At 45.3% G+C, this 20,939-nt stretch overlaps 1 protein-coding gene and 1 long non-coding RNA gene across 5 annotated transcripts in view; both read right to left on the minus strand.

The window, feature by feature from the left end:
- The window catches only part of INPP5A (inositol polyphosphate-5-phosphatase A), a 911,370-nt gene that overhangs the window by 808,643 nt on the left and 81,788 nt on the right, over positions 1 to 20,939 (minus strand). The gene's annotated exons all lie outside the window — the stretch shown is intronic.
- LOC135056694 (uncharacterized) lies at positions 853 to 2,559 on the minus strand. The gene is made up of 3 exons (XR_010244045.1): positions 2,476 to 2,559; positions 1,342 to 1,409; positions 853 to 1,119 (listed from the first exon to the last, which is right to left on the minus strand). It is a non-coding gene; the product is annotated as an uncharacterized LOC135056694 (long non-coding RNA).

Consider the following 20,939-nt stretch of genomic DNA (forward strand, 5'->3'; position numbering starts at 1 on the left):
AGCAGAATGCACTCATAACAGAATGGACAGAACAGATAAAATTGCACAAGGGTAGATATAAGCCATTGTAAGGTTTGGGGGTTGTTCTTTTTAAACACACACGTTATAACCTCTTCATGGTGGTGGTGTACATTTATAGACCCATCAAATATAATAATCCCCCAGTTTTTCATGTTGCATTGGATTAACACAGAGCTGGGCAAACCCCGGTGCCACTGCCAAAAGGAAATGCATTGAATCTACCAACACATGTCCTGTTCTGCGTCCGTTAGTTAGCATTGACAGTCCGTGGAAGCCATCTGAGATACCATCATGCTCTACATGAAAACTGGGGTTACGCAAGTTAGAGCGCTGTAAGTATTTGTGTGGGGGGGGGGGGGGGGGGGGATGCAACAATATGGGTAAAGGCAGGTTTAGGTAATAGATGTACGGTTGGACACGGTGTCATAGTAAACACACAATCACATTACTACTTATAAATTGGGGGGGGGGGGGGGGTTTAAAATTTGAGATTGCAGATTACGTTTTCCAACTCTTAAAATTAATCCAGGATTGACACAAATAGAATATAATCATGGAATATTCTACTTCAGCGGTGTAGAGGCTTCTTGCTCACTTGAATACACACAATCAAATAGAAAAATGATAACCGAGCCATTGCCAGATTCTTGAGATCTGGAAGTGGCCTTGGGGCCACTCAGCTATAGATCCATAACTAGCAGTCCCAGATAAATCCATCACAGTCACAATTCCCAGAGAGATCAACATTTTATTACCCTTCCAGGACTCCTAGTTACCCCGCTGCAGCAATCACTAATACTCAAGTGAGCAAGACTGTGCCATACATCTCTCTAATGGGCCAAACAGGTTTATTTGAGACACAGATAAAGGTGATGAGAGGGTTTGATGGCTTCTCAATCAATGCTCTAAAGACATCCATTTGGAGTGAAGAATGCTAGATGATAGAACTGGAGGAGATCGATATAGCTCTTTGTTGAAGAGTTTTCATTACATTGCCACAAATTGTGCACCTCTCAGAGCCTAGAGCGACATTTCACAGGTGCAAGATGCTCCATACATTAATGATACATTGTCCCAGGAATAATCACAGCATCGGGTCTGGAAAGGAGAGCGCGTTGGATTATGCATGTGCTGAAATGATTCTGATTTAAAACTTTCTACTTTCAAGTTTATTTTGTAACGTTGCATTAAATGGGAAGTGTATATAGGAAGGGTGTACTGGTTAAAGACTTGCATTCCATTAAAGCAGTGTATACAAATTTTGCTGTGTGATGACATCTAGTCTCCTGGCTATAGATTTATCCGTACAACAGTCCTTACCATGCAAGTCACAGGAGCCAGTTCTCCGAGGCGGGCAAGTGTAATTACACGATATGAAGTCTTCTGTTCTATAGATTAAGACGACAGGGGGCAGATAGAGGAAACATATATACTAGTTATTAGAAAATGTATTTTTGCTCTATTAAAATTTATAGTTTAGAAAACATAGAAGCATAAATCGTTCTGCCCATTTCCCTTCATAGCGCTCACAAAAATTAGCCCTACTGTGTGCACACTTTGGTGTTAGGAAATATAGGGTCCTATTTAACACTGGTAGGCGTAGGTACCCCAAAAAAGGAACATTTCTGATAATATTGTGCCAATTAAAAATGCTTTTTAGGGCTATTTATCAATCTAATCCAAAAAAAATAAAATAATAATAATTCTGCCCAGTCAGGCCAAAAATGAGTAGAGTGATCCAAATGGATCCCTCCAGAGTCCAATATCACTTCCCATCTGAGACTCTGAAATGGTTAGGCTCCTGACGTTTAATAAACTGCACGGCTGAATTTAGGGGTCAGGCCACCCCTAGGCACACCGACCCCTCCCCCTCATCACGTCATTGCCCCCTTCATTTCGGGCGACAGTCCGGATGCCTCAAGACCACCAAAGCAGCCCCCACCTCACCCTACTACCAACTCCTGGACCACAATTTGCTGCCTATTGTCTTACGCCCATCATTTGCTGAATAAAATAAAATCTATATGACCATGAGGAAGTCAGAAGGGTGACACGCTGTTCCTCCTAGACGAAACGCGTTGGATGCTAACGGCTGTTTGCCGCTGTTCAGATCAGCTTTAATTTCTCTGAATATATGTACGGCCACTTATTTATGTACCCCGTTTGTTAATTGGACTACACTATGTTTGTTTCTGTATTTTATCTTTTATGTACTCTGGATCGATATTAATTTTAGCCTTCATATGGCTGATGACCTCGTGTGGATCATTACAAGAACCTAAAATAAGCTTTTTGAAATATTTAATTTGGTACGTGTCCACCTATATTTGGAATACATACACTGTGTAACACATTATTGCACAAGGAGGCGCTCCTGAGATTAGGACAGAGACAGACAGACAGGATAATCTCTTTAAATTATAAGGACGAAAAAAAATAAAAAAATAATCTGACCTTTATCAGCTAGGTGTGCCACCCCTAGGCACATGCCTAGTGGGAAACCCGCTATTGCACGGTTGCAGTGGAGTAATGCTGCACTTTTGTCTATAAGGAAATGATAAATAGGAGTAATACATAAAATCACGCAGCAACTGCTGTTCTGCATGGATTTATGGGACAGAGTACGTTGATAACTCAAGGCTGTAAGCCCTAACGTGGCAGGTCCTGTTGTGAATGGTGGCGATCTATAAACAATATTAGTACAGAGACACCTCTCTAATTATATTTTATTGTAAAATTAACAAATCTATAAAAACATAGCAGGAAGGAGCGGATGGCCACAAACAAAGGCTCAGTGGGCCGCCAGAGGCCCATCACTGCTGACGTATGGAACGCATTTGATTGTTACTCAGGATGAATAGAAGCAGCTAGCAAGGAAGAGAGATATTACACTTGAACATCAACTGCTGCTTAACTTCTTGGAAGAAGGATTGCCTTTGTAATTAAGAAACATCTCAATGGAATAAGGGGAGATAACACACACACACACAACGATAAAAAACACCACTCTGAGTTAACAGCAACCTGGTTTCCTTGTCTTGAATACAAAAGCCTCAAAAGCCTACAAAGACCATTTAGGTATATGCAATTGCGGTCGAATTCCCGAAAATGTCGAAAAACGGGACATTTTCGCCCCCAAAAAAAAAATTCGACAATGCAATTCAGTACTTTTCGTAAAAAAAACGGACTTTCAAAATTCGACATTTGTCAAATTCGTCATTTCTGCAAAGGTACAAATGCGGCAATTCGACAAAAGTATATTCAATTGAAGATTGTAAATTCAACAACAGTGCTTTTAGACAGTAAATTAGTCATTTTCAATCCGCCACACTTTGCTGGCGGAATCTAATAAAAAAAATTAAAAACAAGTTTTTTTTTAGTTTTTTTTTTATTGGTAATAGCATATCTATTTATATTAGAAGGGATTAGGTACATGGTTTGTCTATTTAGGAGGCACAAGTATTATTTATATATATATAAAAAAAAAAAAATATATATATATATATATATATATATATATATATATATTATATATATATATATATTTTATATATATATATTTTATATATATATATATATATATATATATATATATATATATATATATATATATATATATATATATATATATATATATTATATATTTATTTTTTTTATTTTTTTATTTTAAATGGAGTGGAGTAAAATCAGAAAAAAAAATGCGTGGGGTCCCACCTCCAAAGCATAAGCAGCCTCGGGCTCTTCGAGCCGGTCCCGGTTCTAAAAATCCGGGGGAAAAACTGACAGGGGATCCCCCGTATTTTTAAAACCAGCACCGGGCTCTGCGCCTGGTGCAAAAAATACGGGGGACAAAAAGAGTAGGGGTCCCCCGTATTTTTTACACCAGCATCGGGCTCCACTAGCTGGGTAGATAATGCCACAGCCGGGGGTCACTTTTATACAGCGCCCTGCGGCCGTGGCATTAAATACGCAACTAGTCACACCTGGCCGGGGTACCCTGGAGGAGTGGGGACCCCTTCAATCAAGGGGTCCCCCCCAGCCACCCAAGGGCCAGGGGTGAAGCCCGAGGCTGTCCCCCCCCATCCAAGGGCTGCGGATGGGGGGCTGATAGCCTTTTGAAAATTGAAAGAATATTGTTTTTTCCAGTAGTACTACAAGTCCCAGCAAGCCTCCCCCGCAAGCTGGTACTTGGAGAACAACAAGTACCAGCATGCGGGAGAAAAACGGGCCCGCTGGTACCTGTAGTTCTACTGGGAAAAAAATACCCAAATAAAAAAACAGGAGACACACACCGTGAAAGTAAAACTTTATTTCACACCTGCCGACACACGCATACTTACCTATGTTGACCCGCCGACAGGCACGTCTCCAATGTCGCCGACGATCCGGGGTACCTGTGAATAAAATTATACTCACCTGATCCAGTGTCCAGATTATAATCCACGTACTTGGCTAAAAAAAAAAAAACGAACACCCGGACCAGGCGGACTGAAAGGGGTCCCATGTTTACACATGGGACCCCTTTCCCCGAATGCAGAGACCCCCCGTGACTCCTGTCACAGAAAGGTCCCTTCAGCCAATCAGGAAGTGCCACTTCGTGGCACTCTCCTGATTGGCTGTATGCGCGTCTGAGCTGGCAGACAGCGCATCGCACAGCTCCCTCCATTTGTTTCAATGGTGGGAACTTTGCGGTCAGCGGGACCCCTTTCAGTCCGCCTGGTCCGGGTGTTCAGTTTTTTTTTTTTTGCCAAGTACGTGGATTATAATCTGGACACTGGATCAGGTGAGTATAATTTTATTCACAGGTACCCCGGATCGTCGGCGACATTGGAGACGTGCCAGTCGGCGGGTCAACATAGGTAAGTATGCGTGTGTCGGCAGGTGTGAAATAAAGTTTTACTTTCACGGTGTGTGTCTCCTGTTTTTATTTGGGTATTTTTTTTCCAGTAGAACTACGGGTACCAGCGGGCCCGTTTTTCTCCTGCATGCTGGTACTTGTGGTTCTCCAAGTACCAGCTTGCGGGGGAGGCTTGCTGGGACTTGTAGTACTACTGGGAAAAAACAATATTCTTTCAATTTTCAAAAGGCTATCAGCCCCCCATCCGCAGCTCTTGGATGGGGGGGGCAGCCTCCGGCTTCACCCCTGGCCCTTGGGTGGCTAAGGGGGGACCCCTTGATTGAAGGGGTCTCCACTCCTCCAGGGTATCCCGGCCAGGTGTGACTAGTTGCGTATTTAATGCCACGGCCGCAGTATAAAAGTGACCCCCGGCTGTGGCATTATCTACCCAGCTAGTGGAGCCCGATGCTGGTGTAAAAAATACGGGGGACCCCTACTCTTTTTGTCCCCCGTATTTTTTGCACCAGCACCAAGCGCAGAGCCCGATGCTGGTTTTAAAAACACGGGGGATCCCCTGTCAGTTTTTCCCCGGATTTTTAGAACCAGGACCGGCTCGAAGAGCCCGAGGCTGGTTATGCTTTGAAGGGGGGACACCACGCAATTTTTTTTTCGGGTTTTTTCCCACTTTTTTTTTTTTTAAATCAAATCAAAATCCGTCAAATCGGCCGTTTTTCGACAGCGGGACTGTCAAATCCGTTATTTATTGAATATGTTGAATTCCGGCACCCACTTGCCGGAATTCGACAGTCGAATTGTGTCGAATTAAAAAACGGGCGAAAAATTGCCGCGATTCGCCGGCAATAGCATATACCCCCATATTTCCTTGATGACTGTCTCAAATTGACATAGCTTATTTTAGACCGCTTTAACCTCTCTCATTGTACTGTCCCCGGATCAGCACAATTTTTTCTCTCTGTTTTCGTCCTTTCCTGTTTCTTCCCTTTCTCATTCTCCCTGATAAATTTGATTTTATTGTGATTATATTAACTTCTTGGGAGGTTTACGGGTCAATGTGACAAAAGATGTATGCTTGCGGATGCGTGCATGCTTCTTTTGATTTTAGAAAGTATCCCATATAACAAACATTATTGTTTCTCGCTGTGTCGAGTCTGCATTTTTCCAGATTGTCTGCTTACATGGATTGTTTGAACTGTGATTCCTCCGTTGTTTCGTTTTTTTCCATAAAAAACATTATACAATTTTTTTTTTAAAAGACACTACTCAAGCGTTAACTTATAAATAAACAGAACTTATAAATAAACAGACAGCTTAAATAAAGGGGCAGACTAGATGGGCCAAGTGGTTCTTATCTGCCGTCAAATTCTATGTTTCTAGGATCACAGGTTTTAAAGGCAGTAAACTATGCGTCGAGCTACTCAAATATCCATCTTCTTCCATTGCACACAACCCGTGGTAACTAGTAAAATTGGACTGTAAATGCTGCCACATAAGCCACACTCTCACGGCGAATTTGCAGCTAAACAATGTCCCATAGAAAAGAATGCTTTCATAGGGCAGACTGACACTAGTGATTGTGAAACGCTGCATTAGGAGAATAATAAGAGCATGTCACTCGGAAATTAAGCAGCTCAAATCATTTTTAAAAGTCAGATGCTTTCAAGGAGAGAATATTAGGCTCCAACTACAAGAAGACAGAAATCCGCCAATCTGACACAGCCCTCATACTAATACGCTTCAGTCTACAAGGAGGGATGCTTACTATTCATCTAAGTGACAATCAGTCTTTCAATTCTGTCTGCAAGATGACACTTTCCCTATGGTAGAGAAACCCCACAATAACAGAGCTTTAATGGAATAAAAAAAATTAAAAAAAAGACTCAAAAAATTTAAAATATATATTCCCTCAGATAAGTGATATAACTATGGGAAAAGAAAAAAAAAAAAAAAAAAAAGCAGCACACTACAGTATCCATATTTATTGATGCTGCAATTACAAAAAATATATATTATAAAGAATGTGTGCCACACAAACTGTCCTATGTCTTATAAATTATATAAATAAGATGTAAGGACATAACCAGACTACTGCCAATGTGATAGAAGTTGGAGAGTACACTTATTTGCATTTTCGAAATAAAGAGTAATCCTTTTATGGGGTAGGGGGGCCGCCGGCATCCCAAACCTCGCTCCCCATTGAATTCCCCTCCTTAACAATGGAGCAGCTCCTAGTAATAACAGATGCCCTGCGGCCTTCTCTGGTCTGCATTACCTAGTACACCAGAGTGCAGCAGAATAAAAGGTCTGGGTATATAAAGAAGCTGCTCCAGAGACTCTTTGGAAATCAAGCTGTTCCACATCCTCTCATGTAATTTCTTCAGCAGAACTTATGACACAAATCCAGATGTGTGCCAAGGTTTGCAAGGGGTCGGGAACCTCTATCCATGCATTCCCTGCTAGCCTAGAACTTAAGTTTATTGACACTTGGGGGCAAATCAGTTGTTTGTGGTGCACCCTGCTGGGCGTCTAAACAAATAGGCACCAACAGAGCACTTCATTAGTTGCCTCCATTAGTATTTATGCGCCCAATAGCACAGGATTTAGCAAAGTGGCTAAACCAGTCTAAAGCAGCAGTTATGGCGTCCAAACCCCGGACTTTGCACACATTCCTCGCACCTCAGGAGGCAGCGAGAAGAAAGGTCTCCCTCACAACTAACCGGTGTCTATACAGAGCAACAGTTGAATTTGAATTGCTTTATTTGGCACCCCCTAGTGGTAGCGGCAGGGTGAAAATTAAATCTCGCCCATACAGCATTTAATAATGATATGCCAAAGAATACATTACAGGTTGAGTATCCCATATCCAAATATTCCGAAATACGGAATATTCCGAAATACGGACTTTTTTGAGTGAGAGTGGGATAGTGAAACCTTTGTTTTTTGATGGCTCAATGTACACAAACTTTGTTTAATACACAAAGTTATTAAAAATATTGTATTAAATGACCTTCAGGCTGTGTGCATAAGGTGTATATGAAACATAAATGAATTGTGTGAATGTATACACACTTTGTTTAATGCACAAAGTTATAAAAAATATTGGCTAAAATTACCTTCAGGCTGTGTGTGTAAGGTGTATATGAAACATAAATGCATTCTGTGCTTAGATTTAGGTCCCATCACCATGATATCTCATTATGGTATGCAATTATTCCAAAATACGGAAAAATCCCATATCCAAAATACCTCTGGTCCCAAGCATTTTGGATAAGGGATACTCAACCTGTACCACTATCTGCTATTTATAGTTCCCAAACAGGGACTTCAGGCATGATACACAGGTGTATATAACGGCATGCCAACAGCAACATAATTATTCTCTGAACATTTATGACCTAACATTCGGGCAGTATAGATCACTAAAGCCCAGAGTTTGGGGGTTTTGCTTTATTACCTGCCTACCGGACAGGTGAAACATAAAATGCTTCTAGGGGAGGGTGGTTCACCAGTGAATGTTGGGTGATTGGATGTCTGTGATTTAGTGCCGTTTCTCACTGGTTGCCACCAGATCGCTCGTATTTTTTCCATAATTTAACCGGTTTCTCTTGTCAAAAAAAATGTGGATTATATTTTCTGTCAAATCTTGTGTCTGGCTCCTTATTTAAGGTACTTTGCATGTCTAATTCACATATTTTTAGTCTGTATATTGTCAGGTTTCAGATTTACTGAAATCAAAATGTAAAATTATACCGGATGGAGCCTTAAGAAAGTAACACCATCTTCAGATGGCATTATAGAAGCATCCCCTTTCTCCCGCTCTGCCCTTCCTGCAGAATCTGCTTCTGTGATTAGCTGTCAGATAGACCACACGCTGATCAGAGATCACAGTTATAGTAGAAACACACAACTTACCTGCACCTAGGAATCAGTAATACCCCTTTCAGACATGCTCCAAATTCCCAGGATTTTGCACATGAACGCGCATAAACCCGGGAATTTGGTATGTCTGAAAGGCACCGACCCGGGAACGTGATCCGGGTCGCCAACCCTGCAATTGACCAGGGTTTTTTCCGGGGCTCAAGTCCCGGGAAGACAACCCGGCTTAGGTCTGAAAGGTGCACCCCGGGAATTTGTTCCCAGGTCACACCTGATTGGCGGGGCTGGCTGGAGGAGGCCGGCGAAAAGAGGTGGCGTGCGCTGGCTGCTGTGGTCTATGCTGCTGTGAGTAGTAGAAGCAGCCGGCACAGCAAAAAAACAGAGAGGCGGCCTGTTGGAGTGAGTGAGTGAGTGAGTGAGTGTATATTATTTTGGCATGTGTATGTGTATGTGTAAGACGCGTGTGTAAATATACAAGAGTGAGTGAGTGAGTGAGTGTGTGTAAGACATGTAACATGAGAGTAGCCTGGTCTGACCTGGCTGCCAGGCTTATGTCTGAAAGGGGTCGACCCGGGAGTTTCCCAGGTCTCAGGTTTAGTATGCAAGGGGGTCCAAGCAAAAACCTGGGATTTTTCAGAGGTGAAAATCCAGGGTCTGAAGCAGGGAAATTCCCGGGTCCTATGTCTGAAAGGGGTATTGGTTCCTTGTGTGATCCGGTTAACTGATATGCTGGAATTTTCACTGCACCTCAGCTGACAGTTCACAGAAGGAGCTCACCAATCCATGGGGTGAATTTACTAAGATGGGAGTTCTATTTAAGATGGAATGTTGCCCATAGCAACCAATCAGCTTCTACTTCTCATTTATCTAGCACCTTCTAGAAGATAATACCTGGAATCTGACTGTTCGCTATGGGCAACATCCCATCTTAATTAGAACTCCCATCTTAGTAAATTTACCCTCATGGGTGCAGGAAAGTTATTTCATTACTTTCTATCAGATGGGAGAGGGGCAGGAGAGGAACATGGCAATCGGACGAAGTTTGCCGCAAAAACGGCTTTCCTCGGGTATGCGTGCTCCCGTTTTTCGACCTATTCAATTCCAAACATGTTTCACGTGAAAATTTTTGCAGTGAAAAGTGTAGGTGAAAATGGGAAAAAGTCAGCTTGTACCCCAAAAAATGCTAAACATAGGATAACAGCAGAGAAGTGTATTCGAGATCACATTAAAGAGTTGTTGGGGATTTAGGGGTATATGCAATTGCGGTCGAATTGCCGCAAATGTCGAAAAACGGGGCATTTGACACACAAAAAAATATTCGACAATGCAATACAGTACTTTGACAAAAAAAAAAATGACTTTTCAGATTCGACTTTTCAAATTCAACAGTTGACAAATTCGACATGTCTGCAACGGTAAAAATGCGTCTTTTCGACAAAAGTATATTCAATTGAAGAATGTCGATTCGACAATAGTGCTTTTCTACAGTAATTTCATAAATTTCATTCCGACTCACTTTGCTGGCGGAATCTAATAAAAACAATTTAAAACATGTTTTTTTGATTGCTAATAGCATATCTATTTATATTAGAAGGGATTAGGTACTTGGTTTGTCTATTAGGATTTACAACTATTATTTATATATTTTTTGAAATAAGATTTTTTTTTTTTAACTGACTAAAATTGAGAGAGCATGGTTTTCAGTGGGAAGGGGTGGGAATGGGTTAAAATTCAGAAAAAAAAATGTGTGGGTAAGCATAACCAGCCTCAGGCTCTTTGAGCCGGTCCTGGTTGTAAAAATACGGGTGGGGGGGGAATTGACTGGGGATCCCCCGTATTTTTAGAACCAGCACCAGGCTCTGCGTCCGGTCCTGGTGCAAAAAATACGGGGGACAAAAAGCGTAGGGGTCCCCCGTATTTTTAACACCAGCACCGGGCTCCACTAGCTGGAGAGATAATGCCACAGCCGGGGGACACTTTTATACCGGTCCCTGCGGCCGTGGCATTAAATCCCCAACTGGCCAGGGATCTCCCCCCTCCAGCCACCAAAGGGCCAGGGGTGATGCCCGAGGCTGTCCCCCCAATCCATGGGCTGCGGATGGGGGGCTGATAGCCTTGTGTAAAATGAAAGAATATTGGTTTTTGCAGAAGAACTACAAGTCCCAGCAAGCCTCCCCCGCAAGCTGGTACTTGGAGAACCACAAGTACCAGCATGCGGGGGTAAAACAGGCCCGCTGGTACCTGTAGTTCTTCTGCAAAAAAATGCCCAAATAAAAACAGAACACGCACACCGTGAAAGTACAACTTTATTACATACATGCCGACACACATACCTATGTTGACACGCCGACTCTGGCCACGTCTCCAAGTAGAATCCGGGGTACCTGAAAATAAAATTATACTCACCTAAATCCAGTGTGTCCTGTTCTTTTTTTTGTAATCCACGTACTTGGCAAAAAAACAAACCGCATACCCGATCCACGAACTGAAAGTGGTCCCATGTTTACACATGGGACCCCTTTCCCTGAATGCTGAGACCCCCCGTTACTCCTGTCACAGAGGGTCCCTTCAGCCAATCAGGGAGCGCCACGTCGTGGCACTCTCCTGATTGGCTTTGCGCGTCTGAGCTGACAGACAGCGCATCGCACAGCCGCACTATTATCTTCAATGGTGGGAACTTTGCGGTCAGCGGTGAGGTCACGACGTGGCGCTCCCTGATTGGCTGAAGGGACCCTCTGTGACAGGAGTCACGGGGGTTCTCAGCATTCGGGGAAAGGGGTCCCATGTGTAAATAATGGGACTCCTTTCAGTGCGTGGTCCGGGTAAATGCGGTTTGTTTTTTTGCCAAGTACATGGATTACAAAAAAAAAAAAAAAAAAAAGAACAGGACACACTGAATTTAGGAGAGTATAATTTTATTTTCAGGTACCCCGGATTCTACTTGGAGACGTGGCCAGAGTCAGCGTGTCAACATAGGTAAGGTCAACATAGGTAAGTATGTGTGTGTCGGCATGTATGTAATAAAGTTGTACTTTCACGGTGTGCGTGTCCTGTTTTTATTTGGGTATTTTTTTTGTAGTAGAACTACAGGTACCAGCGGGCCCGTTTTACCCCCCGAATGCTGGTACTTGTGGTTCTCCAAGTACCAGCTTGCGGGGGAGGCTTGCTGGGACTTGTAGTTCTTCTGCAAAAACCAATATTCTTTCATTTTACACAAGGCTATCAGCCCCCCATCCGCAGGCCATGGATGGGGGGGGGGGGGGGGGGAGGAGACAGCCTCTGGCTTCACCCCTGGCCCTTGGGTGGCTGGAGGGGGGACCCCTTGATTTAAGGGGTCCCCACTCCTCCAGGGTACCTCGGCCAGGGGTGACTAGTTGGGGATTTAATGCCACGGCCGCAGGGACTGGTATAAAAAAGTGTCCCCCGGCTGTGGCATTATCTCTCCAGCTAGTGGAGCCCGGTGCTGGTGTTAAAAATACGGGGGACCCCTACGCTTTTTGTCCCCCGTATTTTTTGCACCAGGACCGGACGCAGAGCCCGGTGCTGGTTCTAAAAATACGGGGGATCCCATGTCAATTTTTCCCCGTATTTTTACAACCAGGACTGGCTCAAAGAGCCCGAGGCTGGTTATGCTTAGGAGGGGGGACCCCACGCAATTTTTTTCAGTGTTTTTTAACCATTTTTGTGCCGTCCGAAAAGTCGAATCCAGGACGCACTTATCAGTCAATTGGTCCGTTTTTCGACAGCGGGACTGTCTAATCCGTTTTTTATTGAATAGGTCGAATTCCGGCACCCGCCGGCCGGAATTCGACGGTCGATTTGTGTCGAATTTAAAAACGGGCGAAAAAAAGCCGCAATTCGCCCGGAATTGCATATACCCCTTAAAGTGTGTGAAATGGATGTTATATGCATTTTCATAAAAATGCAAAAATAAGAATTTACTTACCGATAATTCTATTTCTCGTAGTCCGTAGTGGATGCTGGGGACTCCGTCAGGACCATGGGGAATAGCGGCTCCGCAGGAGACAGGGCACAAAAGTAAAAGCTTTAGGATCAGGTGGTGTGCACTGGCTCCTCCCCCTATGACCCTCCTCCAAGCCTCAGTTAGGATACTGTGCCCGGACGAGCGTACACAATAAGGAAGGATTTTGAATCCCGGGTAAGACTCATACCAGCCACACCAATCACACTGTACAACCTGTGATCTGAACCCAGTTAACAGCATGATAACAGCGGAGCCTCTGAAAAGATGGCTCACAACAATAATAACCCGATTTTTGTAACAATAACTATGTACAAGTATTGCAGACAATCCGCACTTGGGATGGGCGCCCAGCATCCACTACGGACTACGAGAAATAGAATTATCGGTAAGTAAATTCTTATTTTCTCCGACGTCCTAAGTGGATGCTGGGGACTCCGTCAGGACCATGGGGATTATACCAAAGCTCCCAAACGGGCGGGAGAGTGCGGATGACTCTGCAGCACCGAGTGAGAGAACTCCAGGTCCTCCTCAGCCAGGGTGTGCCCCTGACCAAGTAGCAGCTCGGCAAAGTTGTAAAGCCGAGACCCCTCGGGCAGCCGCCCAAGATGAGCCCACCTTCCTTGTGGAATGGGCATTTACATATTTTGGCTGTGGCAGGCCTGCCACAGAATGTGCAAGCTGAATTGTACTACACATCCAACTAGCAATCGTCTGCTTAGAAGCAAGAGCACCCAGTTTGTTGGGTGCATACAGGATAACAGCAAGTCAGTTTTCCTGACTCCAGCCATCCTGGAAATCTATATTTTCAGGGCCCTGACAACATCTAGCAACTTGGAGTCCTCCAAGTCCCTAGTAGCCGCAGGTACCACAATAAGCTGGTTCAGGTGAAACGCTGACACCACCTTAGGGAGAAACTGGGGACGAGTCCGCAGCTCTGCCCTGTCCGAATGGACAATCAGATATGGGCTTTTGTGAGACAAAGCCGCCAATTCTGACACTCGCCTGGCCGAGGCCAGGGCCAACATCATGGTCACTTTCCATGTGAGATATTTCAAATCCACAGATTTGAGCGGTTTAAACCAATGTGATTTGAGGAATCCCAGAACTACGTTGAGATCCCACAGTGCCACTGGAGGCACAAAAGGGGGTTGTATATGCAGTACTCCCTTGACAAACTTCTGGACTTCAGGAACTGAAGCCAATTCTTTCTGGAAGAAAATCGACAGGGCCGAAATTTGAACCTTAATGGACCCCAATTTGAGGCCCATAGACACTCCTGTTTGCAGGAAATGCAGGAATCGACCGAGTTGAAATTTCTTCGTGGGGCCTTCCTGGCCTCACACCACGCAACATATTTTCGCCACATGTGGTGATAATGTTGTGCGGTCACCTCCTTCCTGGCTTTGACCAGGGTAGGAATGACCTCTTCCGGAATGCCTTTTTCCCTTAGGATCCGGCGTTCAACCGCCATGCCGTCAAACGCAGCCGCGGTAAGTCTTGGAACAGACATGGTACTTGCTGAAGCAAGTCCCTTCTTAGCGGCAGAGGCCATGAGTCCTCTGTGAGCATCTCTTGAAGTTCCGGGTACCAAGTCCTTCTTGGCCAATCCGGAGCCACGAGTATAGTTCTTACTCCTCTACGTCTTATAATTCTCAGTACCTTAGGTATGAGAAGCAGAGGAGGGAACACATACACCGACTGGTACACCCACGGTGTTACCAGAACGTCCACAGCTATTGCCTGAGGGTCTCTTGACCTGGCACAATACCTGTCCAGTTTTTTGTTCAGGCGGGACGCCATCATGTCCACCTTTGGTCTTTCCCAACGGTTCACAATCATGTGGAAGACTTCCCGATGAATCCCGGGTGGAGGTCGTGCTGAGGAAGTCTGCTTCCCAGTTGTCCACTCCCGGAATGAACACTGCTGACAGTGCTATCACATGATTTTCCGCCCAGCGAAGAATCCCTGCAGTTTCTGCCATTGTCCTCCTGCTTCTTGTGCCGCCCTGTCTGTTTACGTGGGCGACTGCCGTGATGTTGTCCCACTGGATCAATACCGGCTGACCTTGAAGCAGAGGTCTTGCTAAGCTTAGAGCATTGTAAATTGCTCTTAGCTCCAGTATATTTATGTGGAGAGAAGTCTCCAGACTTGATCACACTCCCTGGAAATTTTTTCCTTGTGTGACTGCTCCCCAGCCTTTCAGGCTGGCATCCGTGGTCACCAGGACCCAGTCCTGAATGCCGAATCTGTGGCCCTTTAGTAGATGAGCACTCTGCAGCCACCACAGAAGAGACACCCTTGTCCTTGGAGACAGGGTTATCCGCTGATGCATCTGAAGATGCGATCCGGACCATTTTTCCAGCAGATCCCACTGAAAAGTTCTTGCGTGAAATCTGCCGAATGGAATCGCTTCGTAAGAAGCCACCATTTTTCCCAGGACCCTTGTGCAATGATGCACTGACACTTTTCCTGGTTTTAGGAGGTTCCTGACTAGCTCGGATAACTCCCTGGCTTTCTCCTCCGGGAGAAACACCTTTTTCTGGACTGTGTCCAGAATCATCCCTAGGAACAGCAGACGTGTCGTCGGAGACAGCTGCGATTTTGGAATATTTAGAATCCACCCGTGCTGTCGTAGAACTACTTGAGATAGTGCTACTCCGACCTCCAACTGTTCTCTGGACCTTGCCCTTATCAGGAGATCGTCCAAGTAAGGGATAATTAAGACGCCTTTTCTTTGAAGAAGAATCATCATTTCGGCCATTACCTTGGTAAAGACCCGGGGTGCCGTGGACAATCCAAACGGCAGCGTCTGAAACTGACAGTGACAGTTTTGTACCACGAACCTGAGGTACCCTTGGTGAGAAGGGCAAATTGGGACATGGAGGTAAGCATCCTTGATGTCCAGGGACACCATATAGTCCCCTTCTTCCTGGTTCGCTATCACTGCTCTGAGTGACTCCATCTTGATTTGAACCTTTGTATGTAAGTGTTCAAATATTTCAGATTTAGAATAGGTCTCACCGAGCCGTCTGGCTTCAGTACCACAATATAGTGTGGAATAATACCCCTTTCCTTGTTGTAGGAGGGGTACTTTGATTATCACCTGCTGGGAATACAGCTTGTGAATTGTTTCCAATACTGCCTCCCTGTCGGAGGGAGACGTTGGTAAAGCAAACTTCAGGAACCTGCGAGGGGGAGATGTCTCGAATTTCCAATCTGTACCCCTGGGATACTACTTGTAGGATCCAGGGGTCCACTTGCGAGTGAGCCCCCTGCGTGCTGAAACTCTTGAGACGACCCCCCACCGCACCTGTTTGTACGGCCCCAGCGTCATGCTGAGGACTTGGCAGAAGCGGTGGAAGGCTTCTGTTCCTGGGAATGGGCTGCCTGCTGCAGTCTTTTTCCCTTATGGGGACGAAAGGACTGAGGCTGAAAAGACGATGTCTTTTTCTGCAGAGATGTGACTTGGGGTAAAAAAGGTGGATTTTCCAGCTGTTGCCGTGGCCACCAGATCCGATGGACCGACCCCAAATAACTCCTCCCCTTTATACGGCAATACTTCCATGTGCCGTTTGGAATCTGCATCACCTGACCACTGTCGTGTCCATAAACATCTTCTGGCAGATATGGACATCGCACTTACTCTTGATGCCAGAGTGCAAATATCCCTCTGTGCATCTCGCATATATAGAAATGCATCCTTTAAATGCTCTATAGTCAATAAAATACTGTCCCTGTCAAGGGTATCAATATTTCCAGTCAGGGAATCCGACCAAGCCACCCCAGCGCTGCCCATCCAGGCTGAGGCGATCGCTGGTCGCAGTATAACGCCACTTGTTTTGATAAGCGTGTGAGCGCCTTATCCACCCTAAGGGGTGTTTCCCAACACGCCATAACTTCTGGCGGGAAAGGGTATACCGCCAAAAATTTTCTATCGGGGGAAACCCACGCATCATCACACACTTCATTTAATTTATCTGATTCAGGAAAAACCACATGTAGTTTTTTCACACTCCACATAATACCCTTTTTTGTGGTACTTGTAGTATCAGAAATATGTAACATCTCCTTCATTGCCCTTAACAAGTAACGTGTGGCCCTAAAGGAAAATACGTTTTTTTCTTCACCGTCGACACTGGAGTCAGTGTCCGTGTCTATGTCTGTGTCGACCGACTGAGGTAAAAGGACGTTTTAACGCCCCTGACGGTGTTTGAGACGCCTGGACAGGTACTAATTGGTTTGCCGGCCGTCTCATGTCGTCAACCGACCTTGCAGCGTGTTGACATTATCACGTAATTCCTTAAATAAGCCATCCATTCCGGTGTCGACTCCCTAGAGAGTGACATCACCATTACAGGCAATTGCTCCGCCTCCTCACCAACATCGTCCTCATACATGTCGACACACACGTACCGACACAGCACACACACAGGGAATGCTCTGATAGAGGACAGGACCCCACTAGTCCTTTGGGGAGACAGAGGGAGAGTTTGCCAGCACACACCAAAAACGCTATAATTATACAGGGACAACCTTTATATAAGTGTTTTTCCCTTATAGCATTTTAATATATATAGTCATATCGCCAAATAAGTGCCCCCCCTCTCTGTTTTAACCCTGTTTCTGTAGTGCAGTGCAGGGGAGAGCCTGGGAGCCTTCCCACCAGCATTTCTGTGAGGGAAAATGGCGCTGTGTGCTGAGGAGAATAGGCCCCGCCCCCTTTTCGGCTGGCTTCTTCTCCCGTTTTTCTGAGACCTGGCAGGGGTTAAATACATCCATATAGCCCCCAGGGGCTATATGTGATGTATTTTTAGCCAGAATAAGGTACTATCATTGCTGCCCAGGGCGCCCCCCCCAACGCCCTGCACCCTCAGTGACCGCTGCTATGAAGTGTGCTGACAACAATGGCGCACAGCTGCAGTGCTGTGCGCTACCTTATGAAGACTGAAAAGTCTTCTGCCGCCGGTTTCTGGACCTCTTCACTTTTCGGCATCTGCAAGGGGGTCGGCGGCGCGGCTCCGGGACGAACCCCAGGGTGAGACCTGTGTTCCGACTCCCTCTGGAGCTAATGGTGTCCAGTAGCCTAAGAAGCCAATCCATCCTGCACGCAGGTGAGTTCACTTCTCTCCCCTAAGTCCCTCGATGCAGTGAGCCTGTTGCCAGCAGGACTCACTGAAAATAAAAAAACCTAACAAAACTTTTACTCTAAGCAGCTCTTTAGGAGAGCCACCTAGATTGCACCCTTCTCGGCCGGGCACAAAAATCTAACAGAGGCTTGGAGGAGGGTCATAGGGGGAGGAGCGAGTGCACACCACCTGATCCTAAAGCTTTTACTTTTGTGCCCTGTCTCCTGCGGAGCCGCTATTCCCCATGGTCCTGACGGAGTCCCCAGCATCCACTTAGGACGTCAGAGAAAAATAAATAAATATAGGGGTCGATTCTATTCGTCAACTTAAGAATAGCGCCGGGAATTAGCTCCCGACGCTATTCAATTCAGCTCCAGTTAAGTCGGCGATGTCCCTTTCTCGCCGACTTAACAGGTAGTTTTGTCGGGAGAACGGGCATTCTCCGACTTAACTACCCGCGGCGATGCCGATTCCCGACAGAATCAGCCTCGCGCCGGCCGCGAGGCAGCACTTTTGTCGGGTTTCTTCTCTCATCCCGCGGGGATGAGAGAAGAATTCCCGACAATTGCGGGTCACTAGCAGCTGAATTGAATAGCGTCGGGAGCTAATTCCCGGCACTATTCTTAAGTTGCCGAATAGAATCGACCCCATAGAATGCAAGTTTTTTTGTGCAAAATAAATGCTCTCATTAAATGTGGAGTACATGAAAATTAGTATAAGTATATATATGGGTCATTTTAGGGTACTTTTAAAAATAAAGTGAAAACAGACCGATTACTCCCAGCTGCAAGCCTAAAAACACCTGTCCCACACCTTGAAGACCCAAATTCCATCACTTTGTATTTTTTCACCCAAAAGAATTACGTCATTATTGGCCAATTCAAAATAATTAAAAACTTCAGCGTGCCTAATTAGTCATTAAGGGGGGTGTCCCAGGGGTTCTGTGCCATATCCAAACATTTTTACCTCAAAATAGGGATTTTTCACAACTTTTCACCTGCTCAGAGAAGGTGAAGTGAAATTTGAAAAAAAATAAAAAATAAAAATGATCACCGATCAATTATCCGGGAAAATTTAATTGACTGTTATCGCAGCTAATTGATTGAGTGTTGTGCTAACATTAGTCTCAGCATTTGAGAAATATTTACTAAACCGGTTTTCAAAGCAAATGATTATCTGCATCTTCCTCTGCTGGATTTAAAATGGCAATAGCAGCATATGCAAATCAAGCTTGATTTAGCATTTGTAACCATTGCAGTTTTAAATTCAGTGGTCCTGCTACTGGTGTGACTGAGCGTTTGGAGTGGACTTAGCTATTGAGACGCCCTAACGGCGTGACTATGGGGTCGATTCAATTCACCAACAGTTGAATAGCGCCGGGAACTAGCTCCCAGCACTGTTCAATTCAGCTCAAATTAAGTCGGCGAATGCCCGTTCTCGCGGACTTAACAGGTTGATTTGTTGGGAGAACGGACGTTCTCCGACTTAACTCCCTGCTGCGATGCTGATTCCCTCCAGAATCAGCTTTGCGGCAGCACTTTTATCAGATTTCTTCTCTCATCCCCCAAGGGCGAGAAGAATTCCCGACAATTGACTGTCACTTGCCACTGTATTGAAAAGGAGCCAATTCCCGGCGCTATTCAACTGTCGGTGAATTGAATCGACCCCCAAGTCTCCATCATGATGTGACCAAGCAACCCTCCTGATCGCTGGATACAAAATATTAGGAGATATGCATGTATGAACATTTCACTTCTTAGGCTTGGCAGTCCTTAAAAGTTTACCAACACGTTACGCTACAGCCGTGAGGGACCGATACCAAAAAAAATAAAAATTAATAATATTTATAAAGTGTTCTTTCTCCAATGGACTCAAGGTGCTTAACAGAATGAACATAATTCAGTACAAAAACAATGAAGTGCAGAAAAGCTTTTCATACTATACACAGAGCATGGAGATACTAAAGGGGCATTATGGAAATGCTGAGGAAAGTCTTGAGTCTGTTTTTGAAGGATTCTAGAATGTGGGCCTCTGGAACTGTGCAGATAAGCGTTCCATAGAGTAAGAGCCACATGGATAAAAGCTTGACCTCCAGATGAATTCCTGGAGATTCTAGGTACTGCTGAAAGTCTTACAGGTCGCAGTAAGCGAGCGGGGCAGTATGGAATCAGAAGCTGCATCAGGTACCTGGGGCCCTGGCTATGTAGGGCTTTGAAAGTCAGTAAGACAATCTTGAAATAAATTTGCCATCTTACAGTCAGCCAGTGGTGGGAGTAGAGAATGGGTGTTATGTGGCTGCAACCGGGCCGACTGGTTAACAGCCTGGCAGCTGCATTTCGTACTAGCTGTAAGCGGAGGTATTCTTTTGACGGGAGACCATGGTAGAGAGCGTTGCAAAAAAAAATAAGAGATCCCACAGCATGCGCTCTGGCCAGTCATATCGTGCAGTCCTCGCCCATAATCATCACTGCCATTAAGGAGAGGAAAGGTCTAAAGGCTTGTACACACTGGTCGATATATATCGGCCGTTCTCTTGAACGGACGATATATCGCGGGACCGTCGGCCAGTGCGTACGGCCGATACGTCTGTGAACTCCGTCGTTCACAGACGTATCGCGTCGGCCGCGCAGCACAGCCGACGACCAATATATCTACCGATATATTGGCGCGTCGCTGTGTGTGTACGGGGCGGTCGGCCGACCGCCCGTACACATGCTGCGGCGGCCGGTGGTGATTGACAGCTGTACACGCCCGCCCAGTTCATGACGTCAGTCCCCGACGGATCGGGCAGTGTGTATGCTCAACACACTGCCCGATCCGTCCATAGATATATCTGCAGATCAATTGATCTGCAGATATATCTATAAGTGTGTACCCACCTTAAGAGTATTCTCTCCCGTCCTCCTTCCCTTCTACTCTACAGAATCCTGGGGCTCCCGCACCGTTCAGTGTTGCACCTGTGACCAGAGTGAGTCTACAGTTATGTTGCAGCACTACTCACAGTGGGTTCTACTGAGGAATGCAAGTTTAGTTAGTTGGTTGCTGAGGAGTAGGCAACTGGTCACTTGTTGTGAAG

This window comes from Pseudophryne corroboree, chromosome 3 (genome assembly GCF_028390025.1).
Source record: "Pseudophryne corroboree isolate aPseCor3 chromosome 3, aPseCor3.hap2, whole genome shotgun sequence".
Classification (NCBI taxonomy): domain Eukaryota; kingdom Metazoa; phylum Chordata; class Amphibia; order Anura; family Myobatrachidae; genus Pseudophryne; species Pseudophryne corroboree.